The 23,738-nt window shown below is 40.5% G+C and overlaps 1 long non-coding RNA gene across 1 annotated transcript; it reads left to right on the top strand.

Moving 5' to 3' along the window:
- Window positions 1-6,084: 6,084 nt before the first annotated feature.
- LOC118010415 lies at window positions 6,085-23,365 on the top strand. The gene is made up of 2 exons (XR_004679194.1): window positions 6,085-6,207; window positions 23,055-23,365. It is a non-coding gene; the product is annotated as an uncharacterized LOC118010415 (long non-coding RNA).
- Window positions 23,366-23,738: the final 373 nt, after the last annotated feature.

The raw sequence follows: 23,738 nt of genomic DNA, 5'->3' as shown, positions 1-23,738 counted from the left end.
TCCAGGTGACTCTGCAGCATTCATCAGAGCGCCCAGTCCTGAGGATCTCAACCTTGTGTGGATCCTCAGGGCCCCTGGGTTCAAATTTTCTCCCCTCTCTAGTCTAGTCTCGTTCATGCCCATCCTGGGACTAGTTCTAGTCCCACTTCTTCAGTAAGTCAGGCCCTAAAAACTCTCAGGTATCAAGAATAATTAACCGTTCTTGAGAGTTTATAGTAGCCAGAAACTTCACAATATTCCTACACACTACACAAAAATCCTACACTTAACAGGTGAGGACATAAAGACACAGTTAAGAAAATTTCCCAGTTCAAACCATTAGTAACTGACAGAACCATGATTCAAACAGCTCATCTAAGCCCAGAGTGCATGCTCTTAGGACTTTGGTGAATTTATGAAGCTACAAAATCCTACAAAATCCCTATTGTCTGTTCCACTCATCTGATGGTTATATTTAGATCCTTGTATCCTTGGCCATCCTTTTATTTCCAGCACCATGATTTTGAACCTTTAGGATCTTCTATTTGATTCTGTAGGGCATGTAAAGAGTGGGAATATTGACTGAAAAGGAGATAAAAGTAAAAACAAAACTCCTGTGTGAGAAAGAATAGCGTAAATGAAAAGACAGATGACAAACCAGAGGAAGAGTAAAATAGATGACAAAGATTTAATATCTTATTACATAAAACCCTTTTATAAATCCATAAGGGAAAAGGCAAGCAACCTATTAGCTAAATAATTTTTTTAAAGGATAACATAAGAGTAAAGTAAGCAATTCACATTGGTGGAGATGACTTAATTCACAAAAAGTTTTACTTCACTGGTCATCAAATGAATGAAAATTAAAATGATTTTTTACTTTTTTAAAAGATTTTATTTACTTACATGAGATTGAGAGAGAGCACACCAGCTGGGAGGAGAGGGAGAAGAAGGCTCCCTGCTGAGCAGGGAGCCCAAAGCGGGGCTCGATCCCAGGACCCTGGGATCATGACCTGAGCCAAAGGCAGATGCTTGACCCACTGAGCCACCCAGGCACCCCTGATTTCTTTCTTTTAACAGAGGTGGCCTGGCCAGAAGAGCATAACCCACCTTCAGGTGGTTGGGACGCAGGTAGAGAGTAGGTCTCCAAGGTGGGGGCTGAACTGCTCTGGCTTGTGGGGAGACAAAGGGATTCCCCACTCCAAGTCCTGTCTTCCCTGCTTTGGGACTCAGTGTCCCGCCATCTCGTAGGTAAAGTTACTGGGGTTCGGCCTGGCCCAGTGAGTGTGGGTCCTGCTCAGGGTGTCCTGGTGTTCGTTTCACCTATACATAAAGATGTATTAGCATATATATTAATGTAAAAGCATATGCTTTATACTTTATACTTCCCTATACTATTTATCTATTTATTTTGCAAGGACTCTGTGTTTTATCCTTTCTTAAAGTTATTTCTGTCTCAGGAAAACAAGAGTGTACATCACCCCTTCTGGGAGGCAATATCAGAGTCTCAACCTCACTGGAGTCTGATGGTAGGGGTCCAACAGTTTGGGGGCAAAGAGTGACAATTTCTAAGAAACCATTTATCATTCACTCGATTTTTTTAGAAACTCAGTTTTCTGACAGTGTGTTTCTGGTGTGAATTAGTCATGTCTGGACTCTGTCTTCAGGACCCAGCAAATTGCTTCCCTTCCTCCCTTTTTTGTCCTGAGGATACAAGAGGGCCTACAAATCAGCTTTCTAGGCTTACCCACAGGATTATCTGTCCCATCCAGATCCCAGCAGACTGCATGCATTTCGACCATTCGGGTGTGCAGCCTTTCAGATGACCTATTAAAAATCTGCATTACATGCTGATGCAACACCTGGCAAAAATCTCACTGTGACCTCAGACCCCAGCTTCCTCCCCGCTGACTCCTCTCCGGCCTTCTCCACTTTCAGCCGTGAGTTTACTAATCTTCACAGGAGACTCTTCGTAGTAAATAGTATTGTCTATCATCTATCGAGTGTTAACGTTTATGCCAGGAATTGACATATGATTTTATTTTAATCCTCCCAACAATCCTTTTAGTTTAGTATAATTACTATTTTACAGATGAAAAAAAAAAAAGGGACATCAAGAAGAGCACAGCCAGGATTCAAAGTCACATCTGTCTGGCTTTCTTCCGATCTGGAATCTTTCTCCCCTCAGCTTTTCCTTTGCCAGGAGAAACCCCTGACTTTGTTCTCTGCTAAAGGTTGGATTGCTACCACCCCCAGGTGATTTGCTCTCTCTTTTGATCATGTCTGTGAAAGCTATGAACAGTTTCCTTGCATTGTTATCTGCTTAGATACCTGTATGCTCAGACCTGCCCACTCGTCATTTCCTGAATGTTTACTCTCAACACCTGTCAATCCAGAGCAGCCCAATGAAGAGACCCCCCCCGACCTGTCTCCAGTAATGCCTAGCATCAAATCTGTTTCAAGTTTGAGTGACAAAATACTTCGTTCTTCTCTTGATGGAAAGACTAGGCCCTACCAGAGTATATTTGTGTTTTAAGAGAACAGTGTATCCAAGCAAATCTCTAACACAAGAAAATTTTCTTTTTTTAAAAAAATATATTTATTTTTTTATTGAGGGGAGGATTGGGGGGCGGAATGTGAGCAGGAGGAGAGGCAGAGGCAGAGAGAGAGAGAGAGAATCCCAAGCAGACTCACAGAGCCCGACGCAAGGCACCATCTCACGATTGGGAGATCATGACCTGAACCGACACCAACAGTCAGACACTCAGGTGCCCCAACACAAGAAAATTTTCTTTTCTTCTTTTTTTTTTTTTAAAGATTTTATTTATTTTTTTGACACAGAGAGACCCATAAAAGAGAGAACACAAGCAGGGGGAGTAGGAGAGGGAGAAGCAGGCTTCCCGCGGAGCAGGGAGCCCGATGTGGGGCTTGATCCCAGGACCCTGGGATCATGACCTGAGCTGAAGGCAGACGCTCAACCGACTGAGCCACTCAGGCGCCCTAAGAAAATTTTCTAAAAGGAAGAAATTCAGAACAGGGTAGAGAGTGGCACAACTAATCCTTGTTTTACAAAAAAGGAAGCAGAGTCTCAGAAAATTCGTTGGCTTAGCCAGAAGTAAAGCACAACATGTGAAAATAAAGCTCTACCTGCTAATCACTGACTCCAAGCCTCACCCCTTTTCTGCCCCCACCCGGTGCCCATCTTCATCAGCCACAGGCCTGCACTGAAGCTTTCCTTCCCTGGGGCCTGTGGGAGAGCCGCTTCCTCAGTGTCCTGGAGAGGGGCTGGGACAGGACTCCCCTCCACCCCTCCGATGCTTTGCGCCATCAAGGCTCACAGTGAACCCTCTGGATGAGTAAAAGTGTTGTTAAGAACACCCTACCCGTCACAACATTTTAGGTGTCATTATTATTTTATGAGCTAAAATGCTTAGCTCTTTATTACCAATCTCTCAATTTTCCACCAAGGCTATGCTCCCTACAGTACTTCTAAATTCCATAAACTATTTCATCCATACATTCATCCAGTAAGTGTCAAAGCATAAGGAATGCTAGGTCCTAGGGAGAGAAAGAGCCCCCTACTCCATAGAACTACGGGGTTAATTTTATAAAATTATTTGTTCCAAGTTCACTGGACTCTCCTTGACTTCCCAGCTTACTCTCTCTCCCCCAAGGCCAGGGCGAGCCTGTCTTCTTGTGACTCTTGGACAGTCAACCATTTATAAGAACAAGTCCTGCTACACTGGTGAGCTGGCTTCCCCCGACCCGCGCCACCCCACGTGTGCACACTGGCTTTGTGTTCTGACCCTGGCAGCGCTCACCAACAGCTTGTATGATCCAAGAGCATCGAGCCAAATCACTGCTGTCATCTTTACTCCCTGGTCCCATCCAACAACACTGTTTCACTTCCACACTCCATGCCTTCTGCTCTGGGGCTCCTTTGTCACGGTGCCCACATTTAGCACCCCGCCTTGGTGGGGAATGCCACAGACTTGCACCCACTCACTGCTTCCACTGTTGACCCAAAATCCACCTGCTTTAGGGACAGGTGGAGGGGCCAGGGCATAGTCCCAAAGTATACCTGATTTCGTGTTTGCCTCCTAGCACCTAGAACAGTCTCTAGTATATGGTGGGAACTCAGCAAATATGTGTTGAAGGAAGGGAGGAGCCAAATACTGAAGTGACTTGTGTAAGGGATCTAGTTTAGAAGAGAACTAGATGAGAATCCTGACTCCCTAAGTCCCAGATCAGTGCCCATTCAACTCTACCACCCTCAGCTTACAGTAGCCTCCTACCGGAAGCAAAAGGAAGATGGATAAGAACAAGGGAAGGAGGAGAGAATATAGAAGAGAAAGCACAACAAGTAAGATTTGGGGTTGAATGTATGAGTGGCATAACAGCAAGACAGAGCTGACCGTTTCTGGATCTAAGGTAGTCTGCTCCAAAGAAGATCAGTTATATTTATGGATAAATGATCTGTTGCCCAAATTCTCATCCTTGGAGCAGGCCTGGATGAACACTTGACTCCAGGCATAATAAATGTAGCTTAAAATTCATATTTATAAAACTTAAATGTGGCCATTTACTTTGCATCCCACTTCCAGTTATCAAGATTTTTTTAAAATCTCATTTAAAAAAATAAATATGACCTTTTCCTACCCATCCCAGCAAGAGCAATGTCTCTTAAGTTATTATTGTTTTCATTGCTGTTACTTTAAACATCTTCGGTGGATCAAGCATATTAGATATTAGTTATTTTGATTTAATTAGCATGCATCAAATAATATTAGAAACCCCTGGGGAAATTTGAGAAATTTTGTTTCAGAATGTGACTTAGATGTTGTTTTTATGTCCACAAGGTATTGACTGTACTGTTGACCAAGACTGAGGCCTGGGGAAGAGAAATGGTGTTATTTAAAAAAAAAAAAAAAAAAATTGACAATACAGACAGGAGGTCTGTCAGAGTTTGACAAAATGGTTTTGGAAATTAAATTTTTTACTTAATGGGAAAAATGTTATACTGAAAACTATAAAACGATAAATACTTCCTATAATTCCATGTACAGTTATTTTATATTTTAGCATATAGTTATTCAACATTCGCCAAATAGGTGTATTTTCTAAGAAATCTCAAATTATCAAAAACCACAAACAGGTAACACCAAGCGAGGCTGGAGAGGGGTGGCTGAGGAGGAGGAATGGGAGAGAAAATTTTCATTACAGAAATACTACTATGTACCTTTAGGTTTTGTCCTTTATGAATGTATCTCCTGTCAAAAATAAATCACATGTAAACTTAAAACCAAGATTTAAAAAACATTCTAATGGGAACAGAAAGTTGTAGACTCACAGTAGAATAGGCTTTTTTTTCTACAGTAATTTCAATAATAAATGTCTTCATAGCTGCAAGTGTATTTGGTTATTGCAGCTTTAAAATAATGGCGGATCAAGAACTACAATAACAAACACAAACTCTTCCTTCCTTGCCCTTTACCCCACATAGTCAGAACCCTCTGAAGTCCTACCACTTCTGCTGTGCACTTCTGTTTGCAGCTCCATCTGAAATAGCTAGGGTAAGCAGCAGCTTTTTCTCTATTCTGATGATGCTAGTTCTGATTAGTTCTAGTTATTACTAAGAGTGGTTCATATAAATTATGTTCCACAATTAGGAAATTGTGCTATATCCAGTTCTTGTTATGGACACTAGCTATGGGGGATGTAATGTCCCAAATTATTTTTCTAAACAATTTTTTCCAGGTGTGTGTACACATACTTTTACATAGAAGTTATTTTTTGTTTTGCTTTGTTTTTACCGAAAAAAAGGATCACAATAAACATACTACTTTAGACTTTTTTTTTAAACCCCACAATGCATTTGGAAACTCTTTCATGATAATGTAGAAATACACTATCTTTTTAATTCATCACATCCCATTTTATCTACCCACAATAATAGTTTAATCCCCTAGACATGCATATTTATTTTCTTTTAAAGAAATTAATACTTCAAGAATTTGCTTCTTTCATTCCACAGGGTTCTATCTTTTCAGTACCTTTACCTTGCTAGTATATGAACTATTAAAATGGATGTTATTTCACTATCATTTAAAGATAGACACTCCGGCCAATGAAGGTTGAGATTCCTATAGGCCATAGCAACCCTGGGAGATAATTGCCTTCGCTGAAGCTATGACAAACCCAGGAGTAACTGAGGTCCACCCAAGGAAGGTATGAGTTGTGCATGACTCAACATTCTCCGATCTTTATTTAATCAAGTGCAAGGCATTGTGCTAAGGAAGAGGGAGGGAAACTAAACTGGGTCACTCTAATGGTCCAGGACACTTACAATCCAGCAGGGAAATATACATGCATAAGGCATACCGAAATAAGTATGATACCGGAAAGACTAGTAGGTAAGACCAAAAAAGTAAATAAACAAAAGTGTTCTAAGAAACACAGAAGAACAGATTAAATTAGGCTGGGGAAGGCAGCAGTAGAGTTGCTCTCAGAAGAGCAGGTGGGATTGCAACCAAGAGAAGAGAGAGAAGAGGCTCTAAGGAGTTAACAAGAGTCTAGGCTGTTGACATCGGCTTGATTCAAGCTGCTCAGAGCTGTAAAGCCTTTCTCCTGTTCTCACTCTGATCTTTTTAGTTCTCTCCTCCTGAGGCTGCTATGTTTCTGGGCACGCCCAGAGGATCTTCAGCCTTTACAAACCGGTTGTGCAGAGCCTGGCATTTCAATAAGAAACAAAGTGCTGAGTAACAACATGAAGTCAATCCATTGCTTGCCAAGAGCTGGGAGGCCTGGGTGGTTTCCCAATCTTAAAGAGGCAGAAAAATATTAAAGCCAGACTCCCAGGGAAAAGCCTGGATGGATTTACCAAACCAGAAAAGGCTATGTGCTCACTGATTTAGGGTAGCAGCCCCACCTGTGATTACTCTCATTCGTTCCCAGGTCAGATGGATGAATGTAGCTCTCAGTCATTTTGCCTTTCTTCCATGACAGACTAACATATGCCTAAATGGCTTACTTTTGTGAAGAATCTTTCATGCCCCATAGAGCAGAGATAATTTTCAGTCAGTCCTGGGTCAAAGAGGAAAAGTTGAAGAGATCTCAACAGGAAATGACTCTGCTCAATAAGTGAACAACAGTCTGGCACAAAGGATGAGTTTTAGGTGTCCCAGAAACAATAAGGGCCCACTGCCCGCTCCAATGGTAAAACCCCAGTCTGATGAAAGGTACCAGTGCTCCAGAGGGGATCACACCTGGACCCATCACACCTGTGTCACAAGTCTTCTACCAGCCCAGCTAGTATTCAACATCCTGGGGCCTTTTGTCTGATGACTCATGTTTGACAACTTGTTCTAGGAACAGGGGACCAAATATTTGGGAGCCCTCATGGAGTCTGTAACTGAAATGACAGACAGAGCAACCCAAGGAGGACTGGGGCCAACTCAGAAATTTGTTTTAATCTTCACTTAAAATTTTAAAATTTTAAAAATATGATTATAAAAATCATATCTACTCCTGATGGAATATTTGGAAAATCAGAAATATATAGCATAGGAAAAAACCACAAGTTCACCACTGACAAATATTGAGTGTATTTATTTTCATTCTGTGTTCTCTGAACACACGAATGTATAAAATTAGGATCACATGATACATATATGATTTTATGTTAATTTTCATCTAACACTATACTATAGTCCTTTCCCATGTTATTAAGTATTATTATAAACATTGTTTCTAATGGCTGTACAATATTATATTCTACAGGTATAGATGGCAATTTATTTAAACAGTCCACTTCTTGGGGCACTTATATTGCTTCCAGGATTTTTCCTTTTTATAAAGAACACTGTGATAAATATCTGTACATATAAATATTTTACTATAATCAAATGTATTTCCTTAGAAGTCATGTCAAGAAGTAGAATTACTGAGTCAAAGAGTGGACTCGAATTTTTTTTAAACTTATTTATTTTAGAGAGAGGGAGAGTGCACATGAGTGGGGGGAGAGGCAGAGGGAGAGAATCTTCAAGCAGACTCCCCGCTGAGTGTGGAGCCCCATGTGGGGCTCTGTCTTGCGACCCAGGAGATCACAACCAAGAGTTGGACGTTCAACCAACTGAGTCACCCAGGCACCTCTCTAATTTTTTTCTTTTAGTTATAAATGGTAAACCATGCTGTATGAGCAATATATTATGAAGTCCGCACATCTAGCAGATCTCTCTGAATCACTCCATGGGTGAGTCAGGGATTCCACGCTCTTACTCAGTAGTCTTATTTTGTACATTTTACCTGTAGTCCCTTGAGCTTCATCACGCCCTACCCAAGACCCCAGTCTAGCCAGTGTTCTCCCATAGCTGATCACCTTTTTCACTTGAAGGATTTTAAAGCTACTCAACTCAGTGGTTCCCTCTTCTTCTTCCCTGGCACCCTACATCCAAATGATTTGAAGGAGCGGGTTCTCTGAGCCATGGGATTAAATTCTCTATTTACTGATCTTACTACCTGCCTGTCTCTACACATCCATATCTGTCTTCTCTTCTTTAAATACTGTGTATAGGTTGTCAACACCCATATTAATATCTCTAGCTCAAATTTCCACCCTATGCTCTGACTGGAAATCTAGTTGCTTACATGACAACTCTGTTTGGATGTCTAATAAGCATCTCAAACTTAGTATGTCTAATACCAAACTGCTGATCTTTCCTGCACCTGTTTTTCCTGTAGTCTCCTGCACCTAAGTTAATGACAACACCACCTTTTACTTTCTCATGCCAAAAAACCCTGGGGTTCTTTTCTCTGTCTGTCATACCCCACATCCAATCCAACAGCAAATATTTGCCTCCTTTCTCACTGGATTACTACAATAATCTCCTTACTGGTCTCATTGCCTTTCAGCCTATTTCTCAGTACAATAGTCAGAATGGTCCTATTAAAACATAAGTCAGATTATGCGACCTCCCTGCTCAACCCCAGCAAAGGCTTCTATTTCACTTAGAGTAAAAGACAAAGTCTTTATAACGCCCAGACCACAATCCGCCCCCTCCTGCCTCCTCACTCATCTTACTTTATGCCTTACTGTTTTCTCCTTTGTTCTCTCTGCTGCAGCCACACCGGCCTTCTTGCTGTTCTCGGAACATGCCCAGCACTTTCCTTCCTCAGGGTCACTGTACTTCCTACGCCTTCTACCTTCCTCCCAGATTTCTCCTTTAGGTCTTCCTACACGACATTTCCTGACTATAATGCCAACTCCTGCCCCAACACTCCATAGCTCCTTTCCTACCTTATTTTTCTCCATCACCAATAGACCATGTTTATTGGGTTTATTGTCTGTCTTTCCCCACAAACAGAGAAAACTTTTGTCTGTTTTGTTCGTTTCTATGTTCTCAGCACCTCTCTTAGTGACTGACACATAGCTGGCGCTTCAAAACTACTTGCTGAATAAAGTAAAAGTAAACCATGAAAAAGCATAGGTAAGGAGTTCTGGGTCAGCAGCATGAGAATGTGGGAGGCACCAACATGTCTCCACTGGACATTCTGATTCTTATTCTAGAATCCGGGCCAAAAATACATAAAAGAATCAGAATTACTGCAGGTCAAGCAAACGAGGCCAAGTGTCTTCTAGATATTCTTAGGTATTTTTGTAAATTGTATATTTTATGCAAAGTTCTAAACCTCTGTATGCTAAAGCAAACCAGAAGGTTTTTTTTTTTTTTTAAAGATTTTATTTATTTATTTGAGACAGAGAGAATGAGAGAGACAGAGAGCACATGAGAGGGGGGAGGGTCAGAGGGATGCTAAAGCAAACCAGAAGGTTTTAATAAAGATTATACTGGATTTCTCAGCTTTTCTGTTTGGTCACAGAATGTGGCAAGGGTTTCTGAAATGGACCCAGTATCAAAAGCAGGAAGGAATGAAAACAAAGGAACCGAGTGGCTTCCAAATTGCTGGGCATTTTACAGTATCTCGTTTAAACCTTCAACAGCTCTGGGAGTGGAAGAGTAGGATTTCCATTATAAATACATTAAAACTGAGGTTCAGAGAGAATAAGTTCACCAGAGTCACACAGGTTGTAAATGGCAGGCTGAGAATTTCTTCTCACTAGCTCCCCGACTAATTTAGGACTTAGAATCTATAGCTATTATCTTGACTACTTTGATGACTTAGGAGAAATCACTTAAGATTCTCCGATGATCTGTGAAACAATGTACATTTACTTTAGACACATACCTTAGAGTGAACAGGGTGATGATTTCAGGTCTATCTGGCTCTTGTTCATTTCTCAGCTCTCTAAGAAGAAAGAAAATGTTCTAAATGTTCGGGTCCACTGTGGCTCTTGTGTTTCCTAGTTCAAATCTTTAAGCCCTCAAGTTAAACCGTAACAACCACCACTATACAAAGCCTTCTGGAACATTCCCCCAAGTGAAACAAATACTCTAGCTGTGTGAGGGTGGCAAACCTAGAAGTAGAACTCCTTGCCGGCTATCCATGTGAAGGACTTTGTTTGAGGGAATCCTATGTTGCCAGCCCAGTCACTTGTCAAGGACAATGGCTGTTGGCACAGCATAATATGTGAAGATTGGGAGAGCTGCCAGTGAAAGCAAACTCTTTTGTGGTTTGTGCAATATTATGCTGGGGCATCAGCTGAAGTCCACCATTGATGACCATCTGAACACCGCCTTTCACTGACAGCATATCCAAATGGGCAGCTCAGCAAATTGGAGAATGAATGTCTAAGGAGATGCAACATACCGTAATGGGAAATAGAATAGGCGTGAGGAAACTCTAACTTTAATTCCAGTGTTGTGACCCTGATACTTCCTGTCACCTCTCTGGGCCTCAGTGTCCTTATTCACTCACTCACCCAGTTACCCATCCAGACATCCAGCAGGTGCTTATTAAATGCCAACTTGTTTTTAAGGCATTGGGTCAGATGATGTGAGCATGTCAGGTGTATTAGGCATAATGATAGTCTCGTCTACCTCAAAGTGATGCAGTAATGAAGAGGAGAATCCAGTGGTAAAAATGGAACTAATATTGTTTGTCTTGTTTACTTCATGGATCTCTTGTGAGAATCATATGAGTTAATTATGTGGGTATGCTTTACGAACTTAAGGCATTGCAAAACTATGTGGAAAATAGATACTTTGACTAAGGTGAAACTTACACCATTGCTGGGTATTAATGAGAGAGATCTCGTGCCATTTTTCTTCTTTTTCTTTTTCTTTCTTTCGTTCTTTTTTTTTTTTTTTTTTCAAAAGCAGGACTTTCAAAACTAAAAATAGAAGTTAGTTTAAGTAATTATCTCTATGGTTTTTCTAAGAAAGCACCCAGATAACAACCTTCTGTGGTTGGTTGTGGTTCAAACTACTCAGTAGTTTTAGGTGAAGCTCTGAACTTCAATATTAGTACTAGGGGCAGGGATTTTCTTTCTCGCAAGTTTATCAGTTAGGATTGGGTTTTGCTGCACAGAAAAAGAAAGGTGCACTACCAGTGCCTAAAGCAAGCCTGAAGGAGAAAGACCATCTAGTTATGGCCTTGCAGGCTGTCATACTGGTTTTCTCCATTAAGTGGCTTTTATTATTCAGGCCATCTCAGGGCTTTAACAACTGTTAAAGCTCCAGTTATCACATCTCCACTGCAGGCCACAAGAAGACAGAAAAACAGAAAAACCCCTTTCAGCTGAGCTGAATCCCTTTAAGCAGCCTTTCTGGACTTTCCAGCTAGGAATTATGCTTTCGTACCTTCCCCAGAAAACAGTCATGTGGCCAGACTTAGCCACAAGGGAGGATGGGAAATGTAATTTCTCACAGAGGGACTCTGCGCCCAGCTAAAAATTGGGGTTCTGTTAAAGAGGAAGGGAAATTGGATGTGAGAGTGGCAACCAGCAGTCTCTTCCGTGCAAAATATTAAGAAAAAATGGTAAGTGAATGGATACAATTTCCTCAGTTTTATCTTTCCTCCATAAATGTTTCATATTCCTTCGGTTTTAATAATATTATCTTTCTCTTATAACAGGACACAATATATCTTATTCAATCCAAGATTATATGTTTGTTTTTCTTATATAACTTAAGTATTTGTATTTCATGTTAAAAAGCAACATGATTTTCAGGTGTTTTATCACATGATTATATTTGAGCCCCATTGATCCAAATCAAAGAAAATCTTAGAAGCCTCATCTAGGCACACACCCTATGTGGAACTAAGCTGCCAGTTCCCGTTCCTTTAACCGCCTTAGCTCAGAGCATTAACTAAAAAGCACATTGACTTGAACATCAGCATAAAACAAGATACCTCTGAATTGTTTTCAGCACAGAAGCCTGTCCTCGCACTGTGGCTGCATCATGTGCATCTTTCTACATCTGTCCCCAAATTCCCAGCCACATGATTTTACCCCGAGTGAAATCCCCTTGGTGTTTTGTGTTGACCTTATCCATATGTGTATTTTTGGACCTTTCTGTTTATTTATAATTTGCCTTCTTAAGACCTTAAATAACTGAGCAACTGTGCCTGAGGGGCCCATTTCCTAACCCAAGGAGCATGGCAAACCAGCTGGGTTCTGAAAGAGCAGTGGAGCATCCAACACGGTCCTGATCGTTTGAGGAAGTGTCCTCTGTGTACCACATACTGGGATGGCCGCCAAATGGGAAACATAAGTTCTGGATTCCGAAGCAAATTTTTCATTTCCTTAAAAGCAATTATCACTATGTGACATAAACTTAAATTCAATCCAATTTGAGCCTTGCTGGCAATCGTATAATTCCTGAATGAAATAAGGTCCAGAGAAATTTGAAAAATCTAGCATGGTATGTGACCTTGGAGAAATCACTTAACCACACCAAACTGTTGTTATTTTACAAATAACAATAATAGTTGTATTTGATCATTAACACAGTAATTGCCCCCAAATATTGTGACACTATTTTTTTTAAGATTTTACTTTATTTATTGGAGAGAGAGAGAGAGTGTGTGCTCACAAGGGCGGGGTGGGTAGAGGGAGAGGAAGAAGCAGACTCCCCGCTGAGCAGGGAGCCAACAGGGGCTCAGTGCCAGGACCCCAAGATCATGACCTGAGCCGAAAGCAGATGCTCAACCAACTGAGCCACCCGGACACCCCATGATAATATTAAATAAATATAAGAAACATAACTACTGGTCATCCCCTGTCCGGTGAAAAGATTTTGTCACTGACTTGTTAAGATAGTTTTAGCAAGACTCTGAAATAGAGGTCAGTAAGTTACTCACCCTAGTGAGAGAATTGAACTCTGTAATCTATATTTCCCTAGCTGGCTTTAGCGTTCTAACATTCTAGACCTTATTATCTCTAGACTCCTTTTTCCTTCCTTTGTTTGTTCATATGTCTTGAGACTATTCTGGCCTGGCCCCTCGACCTTTAGCAAATCATACAACCTCAAAGACTTCATCTTTGAAGGTGGTCATAGCACAAATAGCACAAACTGAGGGTAGTAACAGTGCATACTTTCTATGATTTGTGAGTAATAATATTACCCATATTGTGGGCAATATACAAAATGTTATCTATTACTATTGCCCGACAGCAATATGAGATGTCCTGGATACCAACAACAAGGGAGTTCCCCTAAATTTGCAGGTCCATTTATTTCAAGCGATATTCGATCCGATGCAAATCGAATACAATAGAACATCCCCAAATAACTTATAATAGGTCTAAGCCTATTTCAAGGTCTTCTTGATGGGAAAATCGAGACTTCTTTATCTGTTTGTAAATGTGTTTTTTAATTCACTGTTGACTCTGAGTCCCCCACTACTTTTATTTTGTCCTTTTCCGGTGCCTTTAACAGCTCTGTGGCTTGGAGACCTTGCTCTTTTCCCGATTTACAGTTGGGTTTCGTCAGCACTCCTGTTTCCTGTTTTGTCCCTGTCTGAGCTGCTTGTTTTGCACCTCTAAATCCTTCCCCTTTCCTCTTCAGAGGATATCATCATTTCCAGTAGGGATGGGCAATGCCACCAGCTTCTCTTGCTGCAGCTTTGCCTCTTCTTTCTTTTTCTTTTTTTAACCTCCTTTGAACCTTCCTGAGCTTCCTGTAAGACTACGTCTCTGTTCCTGCTATTTCAGTATTTCTGTGGCTTCAGATTTTGATCTGGATTTGCGTCTTCTAGCCGAAACCATCTCAAACAAGTATTTTGAGGTTTCTGCTGGAAGGTAATTTGAATTTGTTTGCCTGGCCACCAACTCCCAGTTTAGATGTCATGAGATTTCTGGAGGGGAGGAGTGACTGACCATCCCAGATTACCTTTCTCTTATTATCACTGAGCCGCGTTATTAGTGGGGATGGGCTGTTTCGTTAATGAGTCAACCTTGTTTCTCATAATTCTAAATAACTACTGCTAAATCAGGAGAATTAAGGATGTCTTTCATTTCAGGAGGATTGATGAAGGGTTAACTAGATTCAAGCACAGATATGGCTATATTTACATGATTTGACATACCTACATCAAATATGCATGATCAAATACATGTACACCTGTGCACACAACAAAAACACATGATTATTCCTCTGTCATCTTATGGCATCTTTTCTGCAAGGAAGCCACTAATATAAACTGAATACGAACAAAATAACTCCATTGCCTTGGCAAATGACCGATGACCTCTTCCGCTTCTTTTCTTTTTCTTTTACTTTTGGTCACCATTGTTTAGGTGAAGAGCAAAGAAGCCCCAAATATTTCTCAGGCTATTCTCAAATTTTTGGGCTCTGGGTTCATTCATTCAACAAGTATTCAGTGAGCACCTGCTATGCTCCAGGTGCTCACAATATATGGCTAGGTACAGAACAGACCAGACCCCTGCCATCCAGAACCTTGTATTTGGGTGGATAATCATCTTTCAGGATCAATCTGTTCATTAGATGAAAACGCAAGGTGGTTCAAGATTCCAAAAGGAGAGCGTCAGGGCAAGAGCAGAGATGGAATTTATTACATGCCCCATCATGTTGTTTCCTAACAGGCCGAATGCAATACAGACTGGGGTCTTGCTCACTCTTCCTTCCTGTTTCTGTCGCTCAGAACTCACAGCCACATTTCAGGACTGAGCTATTTCATTTCCTACCAAGCTAAGACTGGCTGTGTTTGCTATCATCCTCATCAAGTGAGAGGGCCATTCGCTTACCTAACAATATTTCTGCCCTGCACCCTGACAACCCCAAACAGAACTGTTATCTTGCCTTGATTTTCTCTAGGAGGCAAGATAGTTCCTCAGAGGGACCTTCCCTTGTTCTGTAGTATTACTCTTTAGACTGACTGAGATACTTACTGGAAGATACCATCCATTAAAAGTCACCACTAAATTCTTAATTGAATCCCCACTTTAACATTTTTAATTTTTTGGATTTATATGGTAAAGGGAAAAAGTAAGCCAAGTATGAGTTCTTTGCGTCGTTCATTCGTGTGACTATGTTTTTGTAGCGTACTTATAGATATAAAGCACTTTCCAAGTCTTTTCTGGTTGGTGTGGAGTAAGGACGTAGGAGTGTGTTTGGCTTTTGTTAATAGGTAGTTGTATTTCTGAAAATCCACTATTTTCTAAGATCTCTTACCGTTCTTGTTTTCAACTAACAGAAATTGGAAAATAAAGATTGTGGGAATATAAAATGAATGCTTTCAATGTTTGTCATTTTTAGACTCTATTTCTGTGGCTCTTGACTTTTCCTAAGATGACTTCACCTAAAAGCTAAGGCCAAAAATGAATATAATATTATATGTCAACCATACATCAGTAAAAAAATAAAAATTAAGGAAAAAAAAAAGCTAAGGTCAAGCCAGAGCCCTTGTTGTAAACAAATGACAAAGGACGTGGCAGCTCGTAATGAATGCAATCTGAGTTACCTGTGGCATATTGTGTGAATAAAACTAATTTTGAATACAAAGGAAATGAATAAATCCTCTTGCCACCAAGAATTAAAAGAAGACTATTGGGAGGACAGAATCATTCTCTGCAGCTGGGACCTATGCCTCCCCCAGACCGGTGGCAACACCATGTGGTTAGGAAGCCTGAGTCTTACCTAAGTGGCTGGTAGTTCATTCTCCATTTGGGCAAACGGTGGGAAGAGGTAGAGAATAGCAGTTAAGAAACGGCCCGGGTTTAAGACCTGCTTCTGCCACCTATCTGTTACCTGCTTCTTAATAACCTCGGCACTGTATAGGAGTCCTTGCCTCATAGGGTGGTTTTAAGGTTGAAAAGAAATAACCCACAGGGGCGCCTGGGTGGCTCAGTCATTAAGTGTCTGCCTTCGGCTCAGGTCATGATCTCAGGGTCCTGGGATGGAGCCCCGCACCGGGCTCCCTGCTCAGCAGGAAGCCTGCTTCTCCCTCTCCCATTCCCCCTACTTGTGTTCCTGCTCTCGCTGTGTCTCTCTCTGTCAAATAAATAAATAAAAAAAAAAAGAAAGAAAGAACCCACAGAAAGCAGACTCCTTCGGGGGCATATGGTAATAAACGTGAGATATTATTGTGATGATGATGATGATAGGTGTTCAGGGAGACACCAGGCTGAACTCAACCAGAATGACTCAGTAGGTTACTAGAAGTCAGGGGTCAGAGATGTGAACCAGGTAACAAGCTTTAGGAGGTAGGTAGAGAACTACTGGGCTAAGTCAGCAGGGTTATTAAGGAGGATACGAGGCAACACCTGTAAAACCAAAAGGAGTAAAGGTACCCTTCTACCTCCTGTGGAACAAAGTACATCGCCTAGCCTGGATCCAATGACACAAGGGCCTAGACCTCAGGAGAGAAGATGTTGAACCCAGCTAGCATGGTTAAGGTCAAACGGGGCAAAGCTCTTGGTTTTCTCTTTGTTTGTCTGGTTTGGAAAATTCCTGAAGAAGAATTTTATGGTTTTTACCCTTTTAATATCTGACTTCTGTGTAGTGGAAGAAAAAAATAGCGCTCTAGTAATCCTCTATAAAGCCAGACACATACTTAAGCAAGCAGATCCTGTGTAAGATGATAGGAATTACAGGTCTCATTGTACCAAAGCAAGAAGGTAATAAATTCCCGTCTATACATGTTACAATTATATAAGCTATAAAATATATTGCTATAAAATGAGCCACCTATTTGAAAATCCCACTACATGCAATTTGCATAATTACCAAACTGGTAATTGAAAAATGTACAGTGGCTGAGAATCAAGAAGTAGTTGTTGACAATCTATTTTGTGCAAGGTAGCATTACATAATGACAGAATCATGCTATTCTGTTGCTTGATGCACAGATTTGCATTGCATAGTCAATATCTAACTAATTTCTTCCAACTTCATGAAAAATAATAAACTAGAATCTCCTACTGGGAATACAGTAGCACATATTCATAAATTCATAGCATTTTAAAGCTGAAGGGCTGTTAAAAGAGAATGGAAACCGGCACCTTAGGCATTCTTCAGAATGCTGGTTAATATCCTAAGGAGCTTTTGAAATTTTAAACTATTATTTTAAGAACATCCTATAAAAGAAATTATTTAGTTAAATATATCAACTGGCTCACTGAATCCCCATCTATTATAAGAATTTATTCATCCTAGCAATGTCAATTTTAGGAGGCACAGAATAGAAATTCAGATAACCTAAGTGACTGATTCAAAGTGAATAGCATGAATCATTCATTAGAGAGAGAGGACAATCAGTCGGGCATCTAAAGAAATACGGCCTAGCGTTTGACCTGGTTGATTATTTCTTTTCCCAGCTGGAAAACATTTTTTGAATTCTGCCCAGTTCCTCTTGAGGTAGACAAATGTTAAACAGAAAGAAGTGGTGATGTGCTTTTGTTCGGTATGGTCTCATGGGGGAAGTCCTATAATATTTTCAGCTAGTTGCTATGGAGGCAGCCAGCAGCAACCTCAGCTAATAAATTCGGGCTGACAGTGTTGTGGGATGATCCTACGGTAGCAATTCATAGACACCTGAGTGCCGGAATCGTGCAGTAGAGAAAGGTAAGGCAGGAGGACGATAGCAAAGTTTACCAAATAGAAAACCACAAAGTGCAAACAAGGAAGGCATACTTTTCAAACTTCACGAGGCATTTACAAATACCAGTGAATGAGACCCGCACCTTCCTTCGCATATGCCCTACCACAAGTAGGTATCCCAGGGAGAGCCACGTACCTGCGCACTGGAGGCAGGGCTCTGGGTGGGGGGGTGGGGAAGTCAGTTAAACTCTCTGGGTGGTTAGCTGTGCTTTGAAGTAACTCTGAAAAACCATGTTCCGGGCTCACTGGATTTCTAGAGTTGTCAGGTCTCCACTGTAGAATTTCTGGAAGTAACCAGAAATTCACTTGGAAAGAGTTAAAGAACTAGCCGCCTTCGTTTTGTTTAAATGAGCAAAGAAGTAACAATGACCATCATCGTTAGCCATTCTCTTCTATAGCTCTGGACAGAACTTTTTTTTTTTCTCCTGTTCAGAGCTTCCTGCTTGGTGTTTGTCTAAGCGGGGAGGAAAGCCATCGTTCAAACTCTGCCACAACGGATTGCAAGCTAAGGCTTTTCTACACTTTGTTTAATTTTCCTGAAATGTTCTTTTCTCCAGAAATGATTTATTGGTGACCTAGCATGCTTTTCTTTTTACTCAACACTCCCCTGGGGACGTAGTTAAAACGCCACTGAGCTGTAATTCTCCTGGGTGGGGAAGTGGCGGGTGGTGGCAATGAAACCAAAGCCCAGATTTGAGCAACTGTGGGCTGTTGACTTTCTGCTAGTCTTTAATAAAGGGAACCCTCAAAACACCGTGGCCGTGCAGCAAATAGTGTGCATTTCATCTAAGCCTCGCAGGCTTTGTGCTTGCCTTTCTTCGGGCTAGAATGATCCTAACCAGCAATGTCTTTGTGTCATGATGCAGAAAGTTGGCAAGTACACATGAGGATAATGCTGAAGTATAACTTCTGTGTGGGGGAGGGAACCAGAGAGAGAAGTAAAGCTCTGTACAATGACTGGTGGTTCTCTCTCATGATGTTTGTTCCAACAGAGGTCAATCATTGTGCATTGTCCCTGTGGGAGTGAATACAGCATATTATTTTTGGGTAAAAATTGAGATTTCTTTTGGTGGTAAAGCATATGGAAGATAGAAGCTCTCTGTACTTGATTTCTTTGTTTTTATTTAAATGCCTCCAAAGCATTCTTCTATAAGACGGAAAATGACATAAGTCTCTAAAGATGAAACTGTTTTAATGACAGAAATGTTCAATACCAAATCTACTAGAACTACTAGGAAATGTTACCAGAGTTTTTAAAAACTCTTGTATGTAGCGAACTTTGTTGCCTATTCAGCAAAATGTCTTCCCTTTCTTCCTAAAGGAAACTCAGATTCTTGTTTTTCTCTCATTTATCACATGCCGTGAAGAGGTTGGTCCCAGCTCCAGGGACATGTGTGATTGGTCTGGGTAATGCCAGCCCTCTGTCAGTCAACCATTCAGGAATAGACATGTGATTCAATTCTGGTCAATAGGATGTAAGCAGAGGTTTCCTGAAGGATTTGGGGAAATTACCCCTGCCATTCGGAGAACCACGGGAATACAGCCTTTTCCTCCAACTTGGAAGAGACCAAGAAGCACATAGTCCCAGTTGCTCTTGCAGTCATCCTGTATCCACAAAGGGGACAAAATTGAGGCCAAAGCTGTGGATGGTCCTTGTGATGTTACCAAGCCGGTGGATGAGTCAATAAATGTCATCATTGTTTAAGTCATTCAAGTCAAGCTCCCTGTTACAGCTGAAGGCACCTTTTCAACATAGAATGATTCCTCCTGCCAAGCTTCATCCTGTAGTCTTAGTTTTTTGCTCTCCCGTCTTCTTTCCCTCTTGTTTACATGTGAAACCCAACCTTTGCTCTGACTCTGATTATCTTACTCTGATACTCCCCCTCTTGCTCTCCTTCCCTCTTCTCTCTCTTCCTGTCCCTTTTATTCTTCTTTTCTCCAGTGGTATCTTACTCTCATTAGTCATAGCCAGGATCAAAGAGTAGGACCATCACTAGATGAACTCTGGATTGGGTGGAGTTTTGCTCCTGTGTCCTTCTTGTACTTTGGTTATCCACACCCCTCTGCTCCCAGCAATCCCCTCCACTGCTCTATCACATAAAAGAATAAGTCTGTGTGCTCTGAGACATCCATCCAAAAGCTATATTTTCAGTGAAATGCCTTTTGGAGAAAGTGTCTTAACCCAGTGGCTTTCAAATCTTTTTTTTTTAATTGAATTGTAATTGACATACCATATTATATTAATTTCAGGTATACATCATAGTGATTCAATATTTTTAGACATTATAAAATGATCACTTTGATGGGTCTAGTTATCATCTGTCACTATACAAAACTATTAAAATATTATTGACTATATTCCCTATGTGGTAATTTATATCCCTGTGACTCATTTATTTTACTCAAATCTTTTTTTTTTACTACAACTCACATTAAGTATCAACACTTAGTATACACATAAAACACTGAAACAAAATTTCCCTAAAACATACTTGCATTAACTACCTGTGAGACATTCTGATATTTTTTTTTTAAAGATTTTATTTATTTATTTGACAGAGAAAGACACAGCGAGAGAGGGAACACAAATGGGGAGTGGGAGAGGGAGAAGCAGACTCCCCGCCGAGCAGGGAGCCTGATGCGGGACTCGATCCCGGGACTCCAGGATCATGACCTGAGCCGAAGGCAGTCGCTTAACCAACTGAGCCACCCAGGCGCCCCTCTGATATTTTTTATTATGTTCTGTTTCATTTTAAACAATTGTTTGTCTCTACTCACTACACTGATTCTGTAGATGGGTTGTGACCACCAAAAACACTGCCTTAGTCCACAGCAGAAACCCTGATGCGCATTGTGACAATTCTGTAAGGAAGTCTTTGAAGGTATTTAAGGTCTTACTTAAACTTGAGTAAAATGATAGCCAACACAAACTGGAAGGGATTCTCTCTGTGTGAGTATATGTACTTTTTTCCCCAAAAAAAGCAAAGAATAAGTGAGACTTAGTGTATGAATACTGACAACTGTTGTGGTCCTAGTAATTTTGGGAGATACTTTTGAAATGACAAATGTATTTAACAAACACCATCATAGTTATTTCTGAAAGGTAAAGATGTTTTCTTCAAAAGCTGTTGGTGTCCCAGAGTCAACTTTTTTTTTAGATTTTATTTATTTACTTATTTATTTGTCAGAGAGAGAGAGAGAGGGCACAAGCAGGGGGAGTGACAGGCAGAAGGAGAAACAGGCTCCCCACTGAGCAAGGAGCCCCTTGCGGGACTTGATCCCAGGACCCTGGGATCATGACCTGAGCCGAAGGCAGATGCTTAAACCCACTGAGCCACCCAGGTTTCCCCCAGAGTCAACTTATTGATTGCATTTTTATATTTAGCTTTTTAGGGCCTATTAAATATATCTGCCTCCGCATTCATTTGGCAGCTTTGCTACTTCTTTAAGAGCTGGGGATTTCATAAGGGCAGATTATCTGTAAGCACCATTTTTATACTGTTGGACTGTGGCCAAAATATGTTGGCTTTCCCGTTGATAACTAGTCGTTATCAGCTGTAACCACTCTTACAGCCTGTACCATAAGAAGGCCACACATATCGAGTCCATAGAATGTGTGAGGATCACATGATATCTAGGAAAGTCCTGTATAAGCTGTAAAGTACTGTGTAAATATAAAATTATGAATCTTTGAAAGTAAGAAACTCTCTTTGCCTCAGAGTCACTCATGGATTTTGGTATTTCTATTAATGCTATGGAGTCCTATGAATTTTTTCCACAACTTTAATTAACACACACACACACAACACACACACACACGCAACACACACACACGGTTCTTAAGCCTATATTCAATACACTGCAGGTTGGTTGATTGTGCAAAAGCCTTGAGCTCTCCCTTAAAGGATATAGGTTTTTTTCTACACATAATAGTTTCTAATGTGATACATCCAGCATTGTTAAATGATGTAATACAGTCCGTCATAGTAGTTAAGAGACGCTTTTGGCGACAAAGGCTCCAAATGCAGTTTTACCTCTTACTAATTCTGTGAACTTGGGTGAGTTAACCTCCTAAGTTCTGACATTCCTCCTCTATAAAATGGGGATAATACAATTCACTTCACAAAGATGTTATAGGACTGAGTTTACCTCTACCTATTAAATTAATTTCATGATTCACTAATGGATCATGATCATCAAAAACACAGTCTTAACCCACAGCATGAACTCTGATATGGGCACATGACAAGTTTGCAGTATGTGAGTGTATGTGTGTATGTGTAAAGCACTTAGCACAAAGATGGTACCTTGAGCAAAAGCTCAATAAATGTTAACTATTAATAATAATAACTAATGATAATCATGAAATTGTTATCTTTAAGCTCCTGCACTGTGCAAAAAGGCAGAAATCTAGGATATGGTACTTCTCACTTTCTCTTTAGTATCCTCTCCACTGCTTCCCAAACCAACTAGAGATGGACGTCATGGGCCCTGGTGTTCAAATTGTGGAATAATACTGCAATATAAATTTCTAAATCTTTGACGGGAGTGTGTGTGTGGGGGGGGGGGTCTCAGGAGTGACAGGGTGCTAGTCTCCCTCTTCTTGCTAAAGGAACTTCCTTAAAAATAAATATACTGAAAAGTAATGACAGGAAACTTCACAAAATCAAAAGAGGATGTCAGGAAGTAGAGGATGTGAGGTTGTTTTCATTTCCTTCAGTGTTTTTCTTATTAATCATATGTATTTATAACTTTAAAAAGCAGAACATTTCACCATTCCTTCTCCTGAAGACCCAGATTATAAAGTTAAAAAAAAAAGTGACTAAGAAAGAACTAGTTTAATACTTTCTGTATTATAAATTGCATTTAAGTCCCTGAGCCTATTGGATATCTGAATAGGGCTAGTCACATTCATTCTCATTCATTTAGAAATCTGTTGCATTATGAGGTACTTCATGCCAATTCAGAAAGGGGATAAAAGTAAAGTACCTTGAAGTAGAAACTGAGAAGGAACATTGATTTTTAAAAAAAATTTTGATCATATTTCTTTCCCAGAAGACTGTCTTCAAACAAAGGGGCCTGGGCAAATCAACAAATGCTTAACACTGAAAGTCCACCTCTCAAGAATCAAGGCTACAGGAAAATCAGTATTTAGCAGTTGTATGAACGATGAGCATTCCGTTTTACCCCATGCATGGGAACGTGAGCATGCTGCCTACAGAATTTTGTGCATGAAATGGAGATCTGTATCCTGTGGTCGTTACTGAGCTGCACATTTCCTCTTGGACATGGAAACACAATTTATCTACAAACAAATTTCTAGAGTTCCTATTTGGCTAAAAGCCAAAATAAACAACTAAAAAAGTTGTTTTGCAGTTCTTTGCTTTGCTGAACAGATAGCTATGAAGGTTATGGGTGGGATTGTCTTTATTACTACACTTGACTTAGTAACACTTTGGGACTCAAAAAATAAAGTGTGGTCCACCTTTTAAAAATTTATGATCTAAGTCAAACAGTTCAAAAGGTCATAATTCAGGTCCATTCAGAGAGTTTATATTCGAGAGGCAGGAAGTTGCTTGATATTAAACACAGTTTCTCCTTCACTTCTTAATGAAGTTCCCTATGAAAGCATATAAAAGACATATGTTGTTTTCATCTGCACAGCCTCCCTTGCTCTGGGAAAACACCATTCCCCTCTTCCACATTTTTTTTTTTTTTAAGATTTTATTTATTTACTAG

Source organism: Mirounga leonina, unplaced genomic scaffold (assembly GCF_011800145.1).
Source record: "Mirounga leonina isolate KUSES-001 unplaced genomic scaffold, KU_Mleo_1.0 Mir_129, whole genome shotgun sequence".
Taxonomy (NCBI): domain Eukaryota; kingdom Metazoa; phylum Chordata; class Mammalia; order Carnivora; family Phocidae; genus Mirounga; species Mirounga leonina.
The sequence above is the reverse complement of the archived record's forward strand: the minus strand, read 5'-3'. Positions and strand labels throughout refer to the sequence as shown.